General features: G+C 41.2%; 2 long non-coding RNA genes across 2 annotated transcripts; both read right to left on the bottom strand.

Moving 5' to 3' along the window:
• Positions 1-1,538: 1,538 nt before the first annotated feature.
• LOC129349446 (uncharacterized) lies at positions 1,539-2,733 on the bottom strand. The gene is made up of 3 exons (XR_008602453.1): positions 2,469-2,733; positions 2,144-2,286; positions 1,539-1,956 (listed from the first exon to the last, which is right to left on the bottom strand). It is a non-coding gene; the product is annotated as an uncharacterized LOC129349446 (long non-coding RNA).
• A 6,476-nt stretch (positions 2,734-9,209) lies between these two features.
• On the bottom strand, positions 9,210-12,481 carry LOC129349447 (uncharacterized). The gene is made up of 2 exons (XR_008602454.1): positions 12,012-12,481; positions 9,210-11,716 (listed from the first exon to the last, which is right to left on the bottom strand). It is a non-coding gene; the product is annotated as an uncharacterized LOC129349447 (long non-coding RNA).
• Between the last annotated feature and the right edge of the window lie 4,124 nt (positions 12,482-16,605).

Here is a 16,605-nt window from a genome sequence, read left to right as displayed (position 1 = left end):
TACGTCAGAGTTGAGTTGAGTTGAGTTGAGTTGAGTTGAGTTGAGTTGAGTTGAGTTGAGTTGAGTTGAGTTGAGTTGAGTTGAGTTGAGTTGAGTTGAGTTGAGTTGAGTTGAGTTGAGTTGAGTTGAGTTGAGTTGAGTTGAGTTGAGTTGAGTTGAGTTGAGTTGAGTTGAGTTGAGTTGAGTTGAGTTGAGTTGAGTTGAGTTGAGTGAGTTGAGTTGAGTTGAGTTGAGTTGAGTTGAGTTGAGTTGAGTTGAGTTGAGTTGAGTTGAGTTGAGTTGAGTTGAGTTGAGTTGAGTTGAGTTGAGTTGAGTTGAGTTGAGTTGAGTTGAGTTGAGTTGAGTTGAGTTGAGTTGAGTTGAGTTGAGTTGAGTTGAGTTGAGTTGAGTTGAGTTGAGTTGAGTTGAGTTGAGTTGAGTTGAGTTGAGTTGAGTTGAGTTGAGTTGAGTTGAGTTGAGTTGAGTTGAGTTGAGTTGAGTTGAGTTGAGTTGAGTTGAGTTGAGTTGAGTTGAGTTGAGTTGAGTTGAGTTGAGTTGAGTTGAGTTGAGTTGAGTTGAGTTGAGTTGAGTTGAGTTGAGTTGAGTTGAGTTGAGTTGAGTTGAGTTGAGTTGAGTTGAGTTGAGTTGAGTTGAGTTGAGTTGAGTTGAGTTGAGTTGAGTTGAGTTGAGTTGAGTTGAGTTGAGTTGAGTTGAGTTGAGTTGAGTTGAGTTGAGTTGAGTTGAGTTGAGTTGAGTTGAGTTGAGTTGAGTTGAGTTGAGTTGAGTTGAGTTGAGTTGAGTTGAGTTGAGTTGAGTTGAGTTGAGTTGAGTTGAGTTGAGTTGAGTTGAGTTGAGTTGAGTTGAGTTGAGTTGAGTTGAGTTGAGTTGAGTTGAGTTGAGTTGAGTTGAGTTGAGTTGAGTTGAGTTGAGTTGAGTTGAGTTGAGTTGAGTTGAGTTGAGTTGAGTTGAGTTGAGTTGAGTTGAGTTGAGTTGAGTTGAGTTGAGTTGAGTTGAGTTGAGTTGAGTTGAGTTGAGTTGAGTTGAGTTGAGTTGAGTTGAGTTGAGTTGAGTTGAGTTGAGTTGAGTTGAGTTGAGTTGAGTTGAGTTGAGTTGAGTTGAGTTGAGTTGAGTTGAGTTGAGTTGAGTTGAGTTGAGTTGAGTTGAGTTGAGTTGAGTTGAGTTGAGTTGAGTTGAGTTGAGTTGAGTTGAGTTGAGTTGAGTTGAGTTGAGTTGAGTTGAGTTGAGTTGAGTTGAGTTGAGTTGAGTTGAGTTGAGTTGAGTTGAGTTGAGTTGAGTTGAGTTGAGTTGAGTTGAGTTGAGTTGAGTTGAGTTGAGTTGAGTTGAGTTGAGTTGAGTTGAGTTGAGTTGAGTTGAGTTGAGTTGAGTTGAGTTGAGTTGAGTTGAGTTGAGTTGAGTTGAGTTGAGTTGAGTTGAGTTGAGTTGAGTTGACGCAGCGCTTCGCAGAGTGACGCAGCGCTTCGCAGAGTGACGCAGCGCTTCGCAGAGTGACGCAGCGCTTCGCAGAGTGACGCAGCGCTTCTTCCTGCAACAATAACAGAGCAACAACTTGCAGCGACTGACATTCTTCCTGCAACAACAACAGAGAGCCAAGTAGCAGCACCTGACATTCTTCCTGCAACAATAACAGAGAACCAAGTTGCAGCGCCTGACGTTCTTCCTGCAACAATAACAGAGCATCAAGTTACAGTGACTGAGGTTCTTCCTGTGACAATAGTTTACAATCCAAACAATTTTTTCAATAAAGGTTTTTGTTTTTATTGACAACAAACTTGTACAAAACATAAAAAAAAGAATCAATTCTTGCAATTTCTCACAATAATCTATAAATACCAAAGGCAATCAATGCAGTCAAATGGAGTAGAGTGGAATGGAGTCAAGTGGAATGGAGTCGACACCAGAATGTGGCAACATTGACAAAACTCCTTGTGCAACATCCTCCAGGAAGGTCCGTGTCACCTTTGAAACATTTATCAGTAGGTCAGTTCAAAATCCAGCCAGTCACGCTTAAGCAGGTGATGTATTTTACGCAGACTACACTTTTATCAGTTTTTTTTTTTTTTCCCCCGTCTTGATGGAATCTAAAAGCACAGATGTCAGCACAAATGATGGTCTAGACTAAACGGTGTGTGCTTTCATTTCTTACCCATTTTCAGATTGTCTTTGAAGGTTGTTAGGTCTTCATGGCAGAATGATTTCCACCTTCGTGGAAGCTGAAGGTTTCTGCTTGAATATTTCTGATCTTCATCAGGTGTATTTGTTACCCGGTAATGCTTTGTAGCAGATGGTCTGGGGGAGGAAAACATCAAAAAAAATGTGTTGAAGTATAGAAAGCTGAAAGCCACACACTAGGGCATATATATGAAGCACTGCATTTTATCCATGAGGAAATTCACCTGTGTGGGTTTTAAACGTTTATGAGGATTTATACATGAATAACCTAAACTAATCCATCAAAACTGGATACTTACCACGGGAAGAAACTCAGCTGAAGGGGTAGGTAGGAAACCCATACAGGAACCGGCAGGGGTACAAGGGCAGAGTCGTGTCCAAGAAGCTCTGGTGGTCACGAGTCGACGCAGGATGTGCGACTCCATGGTGGAGCAGGGAGGGAATGACAGAGCTGGCTTATATGCTGGGAGGTGGAATTGCAAACAGGTGACTGGTGTGAGCCAATTACGGCAGCTGATTCTCATTGCTGCAATCAGACTGCAGGCAGGTGGAAGATTCAGGGAGGAAGGGCTGAAAGCAGACAAGCAAAATCTGATTAGGAAAACAGACAAGACTACAAAATTCAACAAAGACTCTAAACTAACAACAGAGGGGAAATTTAAGAAAACCATAAATGAATAACCTAAACTAATCCATCAAAACCGGATACTTACAACGGGAAGAAACTCAGCTGAAGGGGTAGGTAGGAAACCCAAACAGGAACCGGCAGGGGTACAAGGGCAGAGTCGTGTCCAAGAAGCTCTGGTGGTCACGAGTCGACGCAGGATGTGCACGTCCATGGTGGAGCAGGGAGGGAATGACAGAGCTGGCTTATATGCTGGGAGGTGGAATTGCAAACAGGTGACTGGTGTGAGCCAATTACGGCAGCTGATTCTCATTGCTGCAATCAGACTGCAGGCAGGTGGAAGATTCAGGGAGGAAGGGCTGAAAGCAGACAAGCAAAATCTGATTAGGAAAACAGACAAGACTACAAAATTCAACAAAGACTCTAAACTAACAACAGAGGGGAAATTTAAGAAAACCATAAATGAATAACCTAAACTAATCCATCAAAACCGGATACTTACAACGGGAAGAAACTCAGCTGAAGGGGTAGGTAGGAAACCCATACAGGAACCGGCAGGGGTACAAGGGCAGAGTCGTGTCCAAGAAGCTCTGGTGGTCACGAGTCGACGCAGGATGTGCACGTCCATGGTGGAGCAGGGAGGGAATGACAGAGCTGGCTTATATGCTGGGAGGTGGAATTGCAAACAGGTGACTGGTGTGAGCCAATTACGGCAGCTGATTCTCATTGCTGCAATCAGACTGCAGGCAGGTGGAAGATTCAGGGAGGAAGGGCTGAAAGCAGACAAGCAAAATCTGATTAGGAAAACAGACAAGACTACAAAATTCAACAAAGACTCTAAACTAACAACAGAGGGGAAATTTAAGAAAACCATAAATGAATAACCTAAACTAATCCATCAAAACCGGATACTTACAACGGGAAGAAACTCAGCTGAAGGGGTAGGTAGGAAACCCAAACAGGAACCGGCAGGGGTACAAGGGCAGAGTCGTGTCCAAGAAGCTCTGGTGGTCACGAGTCGACGCAGGATGTGCACGTCCATGGTGGAGCAGGGAGGGAATGACAGAGCTGGCTTATATGCTGGGAGGTGGAATTGCAAACAGGTGACTGGTGTGAGCCAATTACGGCAGCTGATTCTCATTGCTGCAATCAGACTGCAGGCAGGTGGAAGATTCAGGGAGGAAGGGCTGAAAGCAGACAAGCAAAATCTGATTAGGAAAACAGACAAGACTACAAAATTCAACAAAGACTCTAAACTAACAACAGAGGGGAAATTTAAGAAAACCATAAATGAATAACCTAAACTAATCCATCAAAACCGGATACTTACAACGGGAAGAAACTCAGCTGAAGGGGTAGGTAGGAAACCCAAACAGGAACCGGCAGGGGTACAAGGGCAGAGTCGTGTCCAAGAAGCTCTGGTGGTCACGAGTCGACGCAGGATGTGCACGTCCATGGTGGAGCAGGGAGGGAATGACAGAGCTGGCTTATATGCTGGGAGGTGGAATTGCAAACAGGTGACTGGTGTGAGCCAATTACGGCAGCTGATTCTCATTGCTGCAATCAGACTGCAGGCAGGTGGAAGATTCAGGGAGGAAGGGCTGAAAGCAGACAAGCAAAATCTGATTAGGAAAACAGACAAGACTACAAAATTCAACAAAGACTCTAAACTAACAACAGAGGGGAAATTTAAGAAAACCATAAATGAATAACCTAAACTAATCCATCAAAACCGGATACTTACAACGGGAAGAAACTCAGCTGAAGGGGTAGGTAGGAAACCCAAACAGGAACCGGCAGGGGTACAAGGGCAGAGTCGTGTCCAAGAAGCTCTGGTGGTCACGAGTCGACGCAGGATGTGCACGTCCATGGTGGAGCAGGGAGGGAATGACAGAGCTGGCTTATATGCTGGGAGGTGGAATTGCAAACAGGTGACTGGTGTGAGCCAATTACGGCAGCTGATTCTCATTGCTGCAATCAGACTGCAGGCAGGTGGAAGATTCAGGGAGGAAGGGCTGAAAGCAGACAAGCAAAATCTGATTAGGAAAACAGACAAGACTACAAAATTCAACAAAGACTCTAAACTAACAACAGAGGGGAAATTTAAGAAAACCATAAATGAATAACCTAAACTAATCCATCAAAACCGGATACTTACAACGGGAAGAAACTCAGCTGAAGGGGTAGGTAGGAAACCCATACAGGAACCGGCAGGGGTACAAGGGCAGAGTCGTGTCCAAGAAGCTCTGGTGGTCACGAGTCGACGCAGGATGTGCGACTCCATGGTGGAGCAGGGAGGGAATGACAGAGCTGGCTTATATGCTGGGAGGTGGAATTGCAAACAGGTGACTGGTGTGAGCCAATTACGGCAGCTGATTCTCATTGCTGCAATCAGACTGCAGGCAGGTGGAAGATTCAGGGAGGAAGGGCTGAAAGCAGACAAGCAAAATCTGATTAGGAAAACAGACAAGACTACAAAATTCAACAAAGACTCTAAACTAACAACAGAGGGGAAATTTAAGAAAACCATAAATGAATAACCTAAACTAATCCATCAAAACCGGATACTTACAACGGGAAGAAACTCAGCTGAAGGGGTAGGTAGGAAACCCAAACAGGAACCGGCAGGGGTACAAGGGCAGAGTCGTGTCCAAGAAGCTCTGGTGGTCACGAGTCGACGCAGGATGTGCACGTCCATGGTGGAGCAGGGAGGGAATGACAGAGCTGGCTTATATGCTGGGAGGTGGAATTGCAAACAGGTGACTGGTGTGAGCCAATTACGGCAGCTGATTCTCATTGCTGCAATCAGACTGCAGGCAGGTGGAACAGTCAGGGAGGAAGGGCTGAAAGCAGACAAGCAAAATCTGATTAGGAAAACAGACAAGACTACAAAATTCAACAAAGACTCTAAACTAACAACAGAGGGGAAATTTAAGAAAACCATAAATGAATAACCTAAACTAATCCATCAAAACCGGATACTTACAACGGGAAGAAACTCAGCTGAAGGGGTAGGTAGGAAACCCATACAGGAACCGGCAGGGGTACAAGGGCAGAGTCGTGTCCAAGAAGCTCTGGTGGTCACGAGTCGACGCAGGATATGCGACTCCATGGTGGAGCAGGGAGTGAATGACAGAGCTGGCTTATATGCTGGGAGGTGGAATTGCAAACAGGTGACTGGTGTGAGCCAATTACGGCAGCTGATTCTCATTGCTGCAATCAGACTGAAGGCAGGTGGAAGATTCAGGGAGGAAGGGCTGAAAGCAGACAAGCAAAATCTGATTAGGAAAACAGACAAGACTACAAAATTCAACAAAGACTCTAAACTAACAACAGAGGGGAAATTTAAGAAAACCATAAATGAATAACCTAAACTAATCCATCAAAACCGGATACTTACAACGGGAAGAAACTCAGCTGAAGGGGTAGGTAGGAAACCCATACAGGAACCGGCAGGGGTACAAGGGCAGAGTCGTGTCCAAGAAGCTCCGGTGGTCACGAGTTGATGCAGGCCATCAGAGCTCATGGTGGAGCAGAGAGTGAATGACAGAGCTGGCTTATATGCTGGGAGGTGGAATTGCAAACAGGTGACTGGTGTGAGCCAATTACGGCAGCTGATTCTCATTGCTGCAATCAGACTGCAGGCAGGTGGAAGATTCAGGAAGCAGAGAGACACAGTAGAAAGTTTTAATCACAGATTAAAGTGTGGCTAAATGCAAAGAAGAAAAAAAACAGCAGGAGAAAAAGGTGAAACACTTAATCAGTCATTTACTATGGAAGTCTAAAAACAACAGAGTTAAAGCTTTATTAAACAGGATGATAAAACAAGGCTGAGTATTGAAAGACTTGATTTCATAGATTCAACTCTATAATCAGTCCTATCAGTTCTCAAATCTCTGACAATGTGGTTTCTTACTCATTTCATTAACAAAACAGAATGAATTAAGACTCCAATAACTCTTCATTAACAAATCTGAATGTCCCTTGAGCTACTTCCTCCCCATTTTAGACAGCAAAAAGCCTTTAAAAAAAAAAGAATCCTGAACATTGGACATGTTCTTAACACATTTTTAGTCTGACTCACCAAATGTGCTGTTGCAGGTAGGTGCCTGCCATTTCCAGCAGCATTTCATGTAATATTCTTTTCCCCTTTTGCTATTCGAGCGTTACTGTTTTCCCATTTACTTTGGAAAAAGCAACAATCACAGTGCTAGTCACCGTGCTGAAAATGGCAGGCAGGTCCGCTTGGTTCTTTCAGTGAATTAGCCATTTTAATGAAGGTGCTCACTTCTATATGCACAAATGTTCCACCAAAACAAATTCCCTCAGAGGTGATTTTGCAGGGACACCATTGCTGCATGCCTAATATGATTTTGACTGACAGGGGTAAAGACATACAAAGAAACCGGGACGTATTTCCACCCACAGCAGAATAGCAATAGGTGCACATAGACCGTTCTTCAATGCTGACACATTCATCCATCCATTCATTTCCCTCCACATGACCAGTTCCAGCAGGCTAAGCAGGTCATTCCATCTGCAATTCCATTTCAAGAGAATTTCTTGCTTTTGTTTTTCAGCCCTCCTTCAAGGACTGTTTTCTGGCTCAGCTCAGTCATTCTTACACAGTGAAAGGAAAATACATTATATTAAAATATACAAAAATACATCTATTAAATAGATGTAGAATACATTACTGATTACTCATCAGACGTTCTATTCAAAGTAGATGATAAAAATGCAGAAGAAGATTTTTTTTAACCCCTTTTTCTGGATTTAAAAACATATTCACACTGCTTCTGACCACCAATCTGTACAAACAGCAGCTCCATTCTCCTCTTTTTTATCTACTTCATTGCATGATTGCCATCTCGGTAACTTCAGAGCTGCCGTTAATCGCCACCCCACCGGCCTACACTGCTGAGTTTTCACGACTCTGCCTATCTTTGGTGGAAGTCAGCCGCCCACCCACTGCAGACACTCTTCATTAAGTCTCGCTGTATATGTACAGACAGATACCAGTTCTTCTTCAGCAACACTCATAGCTCTCGGGGCTATGCATTGCATTGCACCATGAATACAAACTACATTTGTGAACAAAGATTTACATAGACTTGCAAAGAACACGTATGTCATGGTGGTCCTGAGTTTCCAGTGACTCCCGTAACTCTGAATTTATTGTCATGGAATCATTAAAACACACTCTGTCACAAAAAACAATCATGCATGTTGTTTTTTCATCGATGACAGGTACTTTGGAAATATGACAAAATCCACTGCTTCAAAAAGAATGTGCAAACAGCAATGGTAATATTTGGTTAAACATCCCTTGGTCATTTTCACCTCAACTAGATGCTTTCAGTAGCCATCTCCAAGTTTCTGGCTGTGTCCTTGACCACCCATCTTGACAGAATCGGTGCAGTCCAACTAAATTTGTTGACTCACACAGACTTGTTTCTTCAGCACAGTCCACAGGTTCTCAATGGGGTTAAAGTCAGGAGTTAAAACCAGTCTAAAACCTTAATTCTTGCCCGATTTAACCATTCCTTTACCATGTTTTTGGTCATTGTCTTGTTGGATCACTTAACTCCATCCAAGACTCCTTCTGGCTGATGATTTGAGGTTTTCCCGAAGAATGTGGAGATAATCATCCACAAGAACCAACATGCACGAATGTTTTTTGGGACAAAGACGCGTGTTTCGTTCATTCCAGCATAGAAAATTAAGAGCTATAGCAGTCACTGAAAATTCAAGATTGCCACAATATGCACGGTCTTTACAAGTGTATGTAAGCTTTTTTTCACTACTGTACATACTAACATCAGCATGATAACAAGCTTACCCTGACATTTCTCATGGTTGTTAGCGTGTCCCAGAAATGACAGATCATGTATTTTCTACATTTGTTTTTGATGGTTCAATACAGTGCCAGTTTGTATTCAGATTTAAAATATTTTTGTCCTCATAATTTGCCATATTTTTGTCAAAACACTCAAAGTTCTTAACATATAAGTATTTGAGAAATTCACATTTTGCTTTGATAATGGAGCTACATGGAAGCTTAGGTTTGCCCAAGCTTATTTCATTCAGAGGCCAATTTTCCAAACTACTGTTGGCACAAAGAATCACCACAGTTTTTTGGAATCATCCTCTGGGAACCATAAATGCTTTTACAAAATTTCACTGGACAATCTATCCAATGGGATTTCAGACAAGACCAAAATGGAGCGACTGAAAGAGCAACATTTTAATCCATAGAATCATATTGAATGCATGGCTAAAAAACACAGACTACTGCCTGGACATCAGTGTAGATTAGTTTAAACCTAGAGATCGTGCTGTTATCTTTATATTCAAATGGAATCAGGAATTAAAACAATGCAAGAAATAGGCAGAAAAGCGTGAGAGCTGGATGTGTGTTTGACCAAGAGGAGTTTTAATAAGCTGAACAAAACATACTCCTACAACAGCCTTTTCATATTCAACCCAACACTTAACTGAATGGAAGACAGTTATCATGCACACTACTTCTGGCTCTAGGCTCATCTCACCAGAATACTTGTCACTCTTTGTTTGTATAGTACTCTTTTGTATGTTATGCCTTTTATCCTTCACCGCCAGTGTTTGCTAAATAATGAAAGGATATCATCTGTACGTTCTTGTTACATGTTGCCACATTGTGAATTGAATTATGAGTAATTATGTATTGTAAGTTATCATGAACACTTTTCTGCTCCTGACAGGGATCTTAAAATAGTAGAATGTATAACAGGGGTATATTATAGCAAAACAATAGACAGATGATGCAGCTGCGTTGTGTTTAACTGATGCCACATTAAAACAACAGCTCCAGGGCAAAGATGTCTCATTTAAATGAAATGCCTGTTGCCTTGACTCCTCAGATTGCGGACGTACAAACTGGGAAATGAGATGAGGCATCAAATTGTTCTGATCAACCTCCACAAAATCATTCAGCAAAATGTGAGTGCAGTCCATGTTGTTGGCAGCATGTAAACAGTAAGTTAATGCCCTGAATCGGTCCTGTAGCTTGCTACATTAGAATAGCATGCTAACATTTCTGTTATTCTAGCTCACTCCTTGTTTTTGTTAGTTTTTTGAATTACGTTAAGCATGTCCCCGTCGCAAGGTCTGGATAGCTTTCGGCGCATGTGTTTTTTTCTGCCCACATTTTGGTGATTTCAGCCTCCAGGCTTCAGCCTACTATCCCACCACCTGCTCTGTAGTTGGTTACCAAGCAAGTCCAAAGAATTTGTGCTTGTCCTCCTTGGTTTTTTTGTTTTTGTTTCTTTTTGTAGATTTTTCTGCATTGTTAAATCCTTCTCCACCTGTTATTCAGCTCTTGGGTTGATCATTATTATTATTATTATTATTATTATTATTATTATTATTATTATTATTATTATTATTATTATTATTATAACAAAGCCTATATTTTGCTGAGAGAAAAACTTCCTTTGTTTGTCAAATGGAAAGGGATGCATTCATTTTGAAATGGCAATAAACTGTTTGTTTGATGTCAAACCAAAGCGACTGATGGAACAGTTCATATGCAAGTTAAATGCATTCATTTAACATTAAGAGACAGTTTGTACAGAAAAATACTTTTTACTGACAGAGGAGTCAAACCTGGGTTATTTCATCTTTAGCTCTATTCCTGGCTGATAAGTGCAATGCATACAAATATCCCACCTCTGTTTGGTGGGATGAAAAACACATATTAAAAGTCATCTCCCATGGGTATAAAGCTTTAAAACATTGACACCGCTTTGAAAAACAAAGTTATACAATAACACTGAATAAACCGTCAAAAATCATGACGAAAAAAATAGCAGAGGTAAAACAGGGAGTGATAATGAAAAATTTTGAGGGGCCCACATAGGTGAATCCTTGGACTTTATTTACTTATTTTTCCAAACCAATGCTCAGGTAAGAAGCTTCAGCAGCAGGAGGCTTAGCAGAGCCTAACGGAAGACAGAAGGGGAGCATGCTGTGCTTTAAAGCTAAATCAGCTAAATCAATAGTAAATCACAGGGAGACGTGAATGGGAGTAATGTATGTTCTTCTCCTGGAATTTGTTGAAAACCAGCAGCAGCAGAAACTGCAGTGTTAGTAGAGAATGACTAACGGGGTAAAGCAAACAGTAGATCATGCAGTAGAGCTGCAAGGATTAATCACAAAGGTGCCGGTCAGTAGAAGAAACCGTGACTTTAAAGGTCAAATACTCCCGTTGTGGGAGAATGTTAGGGAAAAAAGCGAGCCTCGATAATGACAATCAGGGTAGGGATGCAAAAATTCATCTCCTGCCAGCTAAGAAAACCAGGAAAATATCATCAGTATAGTGTTGGAAATTAGTGATTGTGATGTTTATGAAATATGCAAGCAAATGGTGACACATGGAAGACAAATGTAGTTTTACTGCCCCCTGTAGGACAATGCTGGGGCAACAACTTTCTCAAATAAAACCACAGAATGATTTGTCAAAATCATTGGCAATGTTTTAGAAATAAAAGCATATCCTGTTCTAATATGGCAGTGGAGGTTTGGTTATAATAGTTAAAAATACGATTGATTTAGTTTCAGTTTACTAACTAAGGGTAGTTTATTGGAATGTCTGTTGTTCTCAGGCCTCTTTTGAAAAAGAGACTAGATTAAATAATGTTTAAGGAGGGCTTTTATTTCACAGTTAAGATAATAACCACTTTGTCAAACATGAGGAAATATCACAGTAAAAAACTAATTTCTTCAGTGTGGATGAGCATATGGCGTTTCAAATAACTTGACTGCCTGAAAGCTTTCCCACACTGGTTACAACAATGTGTTTGTAGACTGATCCAGCTCTCCTTTACTGAAACCACTCCCACCCTCATCGAGACATCTGTACAGATCCCAGCAGGTCTGGTCCTATGGAGCAAAAAACAAAGTGTCAGTCACAGCAGTGCAAGAGGACAATAAATGGCAAATGCTACCGAATTACACAGGAAGAGGTAAGGGTGTTGCAGTACACAAAAATCACTGTTCGGCACACACACTCAGCTTTGAAAAGAAAACATCATATAATCAAATAATTCTAAGCTCTCTGGAGCTGAATCAAGCTTCTGACATTCACTCGTATCATGAATGTGGTTTTTATGCTGTGCAGTCACAGCTGAAGGAGGCTATAGAAAGCAATTTTGTCATTGCTCTGAAAGGCACTTACCTTTAGCTGCTGTACAAACAGCATTGGTGAACCCACTATCACTGAGGCGATCCATACAATCCCTGCGTGCAGGAGGCAGACATATATGTAATATGGTCAGATACAATCTGCAGGGTCCAATACACTGAGTATACAGGATGTACAATTTGATAAATGCAGTGGCTGCCAAGGACCATCAAGGAGAGCAACCTCTGTGTGATTAATGCCAAACCGGAGCCGCAGCAGCTACAAAATTAAATTCCTCTCTTGGATAATTAAGAACCTGTCAATCATTTGGAGCGTCGTCTCTTCTCCTCCACAGATCTTTGTTATGAACTCCAACAGTGCAAACCCAAAATACCAAGGCATAATTTTACTCTTTTGCTTTGCTATCTGAAATATGAATATAAGTTTTGTCTCACCATTTCACATACAAAAACACTTTAAGTGCACACATTTTTCATTCTCTTATGAAGGAATATGGTTTAACTCTTACTTTAACTAAAGACCAAAAGGTAGATGATCGACACTCTTGGCATGGAAGTCTCAAATATCATTATTAATGAGATGTGAGAAATATATACACTACCGTTCAAAAATTTGGGGTCACTTAGAAAAGTCCTTATTTTTGAAAGAAAAGCAGTTTTTTCAATCAAAATAACATTAAACGAGTCATAAATCCAGTCTAGACATTGTTAATGTGGTTAATGACTGTTGTAGCTGGAAACGGCTGATTTTTAATGGAATATCTCCATAGGGGTACAGAGGAACATTTCCAGCAACCATCACTCCTGTGTTCTAATGCTACACTGTGTTAGCTAATTGGGTTAAAGGGCTAACTAATGATTAGAAAACCCTTGTGCAGTTATGTTAGCACATGAATAAAAGTGAGTTTTCATGGAAAACATTTTAAATTTTCTGGGTGACCCCAAACTTTTGAACAGTAGTGTACCTTTTTTCCTCAAAATTATACTTATATTCTTTAATGAAAGTCAGCGTGAGTAACATTTGCTTACTCGTTTCTCTTTACATATCAACCAACAACACACAGACACCAATACTGACTACTAATTGTTATCAGCACTTGAGGTGTTTGCAAGCTGCATAATTTACGTTTGTTTGTGTACCAGTAAGAATGTAAATGTGGTTTATGTGCATGGAGGATTAAAAAAAAAACTAAATCCTCTACTAGGCACAACTGGGCCCTGTCATCTGTGGGTAAACAAAAAAATAGCATTTTTGTGGATTCCAGTTTTGCACAGCATCAACATGTGTATTTCAGCAGTAGTTGAAGTAATGTAAAATTCTGAGTGAGTTACATTTAGATTTCTGCTTTCGTGAAGACAATTTACATTTGTGAAATTTATCAAATTGGAATTACATGTTGTTCCCTCAGTACACATTTAACCTGCTATTCTCATTTGAGTCAACACGAACCAATTAGGTTTCTCATGATGCTGTGCGTCTGACGTCATGACGTCTCCGCCTTCTCCAGAATGTTCTACTTGCAGTTGCGCCAGTTTCTCAACAGCAAAGGATTACTACTTTTCCGTCGTGTCTGAAGGTAAGTCAAAGGTAAAATAAATCCTTTAATATGTTGTATATAAATGGCCCAACTGTATTGGTGAATTTGTTAAGTTTTTAGTAAACTGACCGAGCCAAACCGGCTATCTTTCAGTCCTGCGGACATTAGCAAGTTTTACATTAGCACAATTTCAATACAGTTTGCTGGTTTTGTTAAAAATCTATTGTTATAGATTCATGTTCAATTCACTGATGTGTGATATCGAGAAAATTTATACTCCAGTGATACTTTAGCGGGTCAGTAAATTAGCTGTACCCTGCTGCTGTGTTAGCTACCGCTAGCATTCTGCTAGCGGGGCTTTCCTTGAGCTGTTCATTATCACACCAATTGGTAGTTTGAACTTGGACAGGTCAGTTAGTAGTTTGCGGGCGGGACTCTCTTGGTTTATTATCGTAGCTTAATGTTGTGTATTCATGCAGCGTATTGGCGTTGACTTAAGTGTAGTTATTCCGTAACATTAGCTCTTTATAGCAGCAAGCTGGGCCCTCGTTTCTCTTGAGACGACTTCGGGCGCGCCCATTTATACATGAGTGTTGGTTCGCATGCCTGTCGGCGCGCGCAGTTCATGCGGTCACGCTTTTGGATTGTCCTCATGGCCACAGGTAATGTGGGAGGGAAGGTTGATTATGTTTTAACTGTGGTGCTTCCAGGATGCGTGAATTTACTGCCGCCTGCGTCGTTTTCAATATACCCAACGTTAAGAGGGAGAGGACAGAGGGTGCGTGCGGCGCACGTACACACCGATCGGTTGTGGTGAGGGAGAGGGAGTATATGGTGTGCGGTGTCTCGGTGACAGGGCTGCTGTCGTATTTACGCTGCACATGGAGGCAGTAGTGATGACTGTTTGCTGTGTGAATTGTGTCCCAGCTTCGTGTTGTGCCAGCTCTGTCCCTCCGAAAAAATAAAAGTCATGTCAACAGTTACAATAATAGTGAAATGCAGGTGATTGTTTACAGGCCTGTTTCAGCACGAACTGTACCAACGTTTAATGTGCAGTTTTGCAATTAAAAACATGAACAAACAAATGGATAAACACGTCATACACAATCACACTGGTATAATCAGCACAACTCAGTCTTTGTAGAATGGAGGACAAATGTCTATAAGTCAAAATTTGAAATTATAGAAAAAAGTATAACACTATTTAACTCTGAAAATAGAGCTGTCAGATTTTTTGTTGGCCCAGCACACTTCCAGTATGAGTCTGAATACATATATTTCATTTGTTTAAGTACATAGATGCAGATGAACACTGTAAACATCATGAAAGACACTCTATCATAATATGATTGCGCAAACTAACTACATATCTTTAACCCTCAGGACTTCTGTACTCCAGAGCTTCCTGTCAACAGGATTACATGGCCTCTGGTTGGGACCTTGATCGGTTTCACAACTTTTGGCGTGGTGTCCAGTGTGACTGCTCCCCCCACCTGATCTGCTGTATTGTACTACCTCAGGAGTGACAGCCCTGTGTGGAGGCGTGACAGGCAGCTCATTTTATCTGTGAACCTGCACCTGCTTTAACTTCATCAACAGTAAAGGTAAGTAAGCCCAAAAAAATTCTTTGCTTTGTGTTAGGGGTGGGCAATATGGCAAAAATGTCACATCACGATTTTGTTCATTATCCAAAACCTAAGATGACATCTAGTCTCATATCACCATATCGATGTATTGTAATATTTCTGAACCCTACTCTGCGTTTTTCTCTTTTATATATGTCCAGTGTAACTCAGGTTTCACCAGTAAAGCCCATCTCTTGGTTTCTCCAGTGTTGTACTTCATGTGTATTCTGAGTTTGTATACAGGATGAGACCAGTAACTTTTTTCCATAATACAATATCTACTGTCATTTGTGTTTTGTTTTTAGATTAATACAGAGTTCCAGAGGATCACGGCTGTTCCTCTTGAGGAGAAGTTCATGGCACAGTTAGACATGCACTCAAGTCAGCTGATCAAAGTCATCCGTGCCAAAGGAGGAGCAACACGCCAAAAGACTTCAGATATCATGGACACTTTGGACCAGGTAGATCTGCACCATCAAACGAAACCCTTCATAACTAAGAGGGCTGTCACAATGTATCTGTAGTCTTCATAAATACATTAATATGGGCAGGCCAGTGCTGATCATGGCTTTCATATGCATGAATGTTTTTAGCGACTCAAACACTACACTGAGCTCATCCCTTTTTTCTGTAATGAATCTCTGGGCTTGTAAATGACTGTTTTTGAATAAAGTGCAAGAGTTAAGCTATAAGAGTAAGGATGTCTGTCTTATGAAATTTAGAACAATAAAATTAATCGTTTGTTGTTCTAGACTGTGGACATTAATCTTCGGAGGGAATGTGTGCTGAAAGCCCTCACCATCTTCATGGGAGAAGATGTAAATGACCTCATCAAGGAATATCTTGTAAGTTTCAACAGTTATTTGCATGACAGTACATCTGTCAAACGGACACAAAATATTCTAGATTTAATGTTCTATAAAAGAGAGATTTTCTCAACTGTTGTTTTTATTATCATGGCCATATTGGATATAATGTAATTGCCAGCACCAATGCACAACATATTGGATCAAGTGTGTGTGTGTGTGTGTGTGTGTGTGTGTGTGTTGTGTGTGTGTGTGTGTGTGTGTGTGTGTGTGTGTGTGTGTGTATATATATATATATATATTTTTTTTTTTTAAATAAAAAGGATTTTTGCCTGGCTTATTTGATTATGCAAGTTCAAAGGAATAGTTTCACCTCTCTCTGCAGGTTGTGGTGTGTGATGACACCCAGTCAAGAAATAGCCCAGCACATAACACAGATAATGTGATATCACCCAGAAGTTTCATCACAGTAAGAAGTGAGGCAAATGATGATTTGTGTTTGTGTCCTGTACCCTTCTGTAGCACTCTGGAACAGATGATACTCAGAGGGAGCTGGAGCAGTTCACCATGGCAGTGTTTGTCATTCGGAAGGAGGGGGAAGGACTTCAGGAGCCACCTGAAGACAATGGCATCGTCATTGACGGCACGGAAGTACTGCA

The sequence above is a fragment of the Amphiprion ocellaris genome, chromosome 8 (genome assembly GCF_022539595.1).
Source record: "Amphiprion ocellaris isolate individual 3 ecotype Okinawa chromosome 8, ASM2253959v1, whole genome shotgun sequence".
Taxonomy (NCBI): domain Eukaryota; kingdom Metazoa; phylum Chordata; class Actinopteri; family Pomacentridae; genus Amphiprion; species Amphiprion ocellaris.
This window is presented reverse-complemented; position numbering and strand designations above follow the sequence as displayed.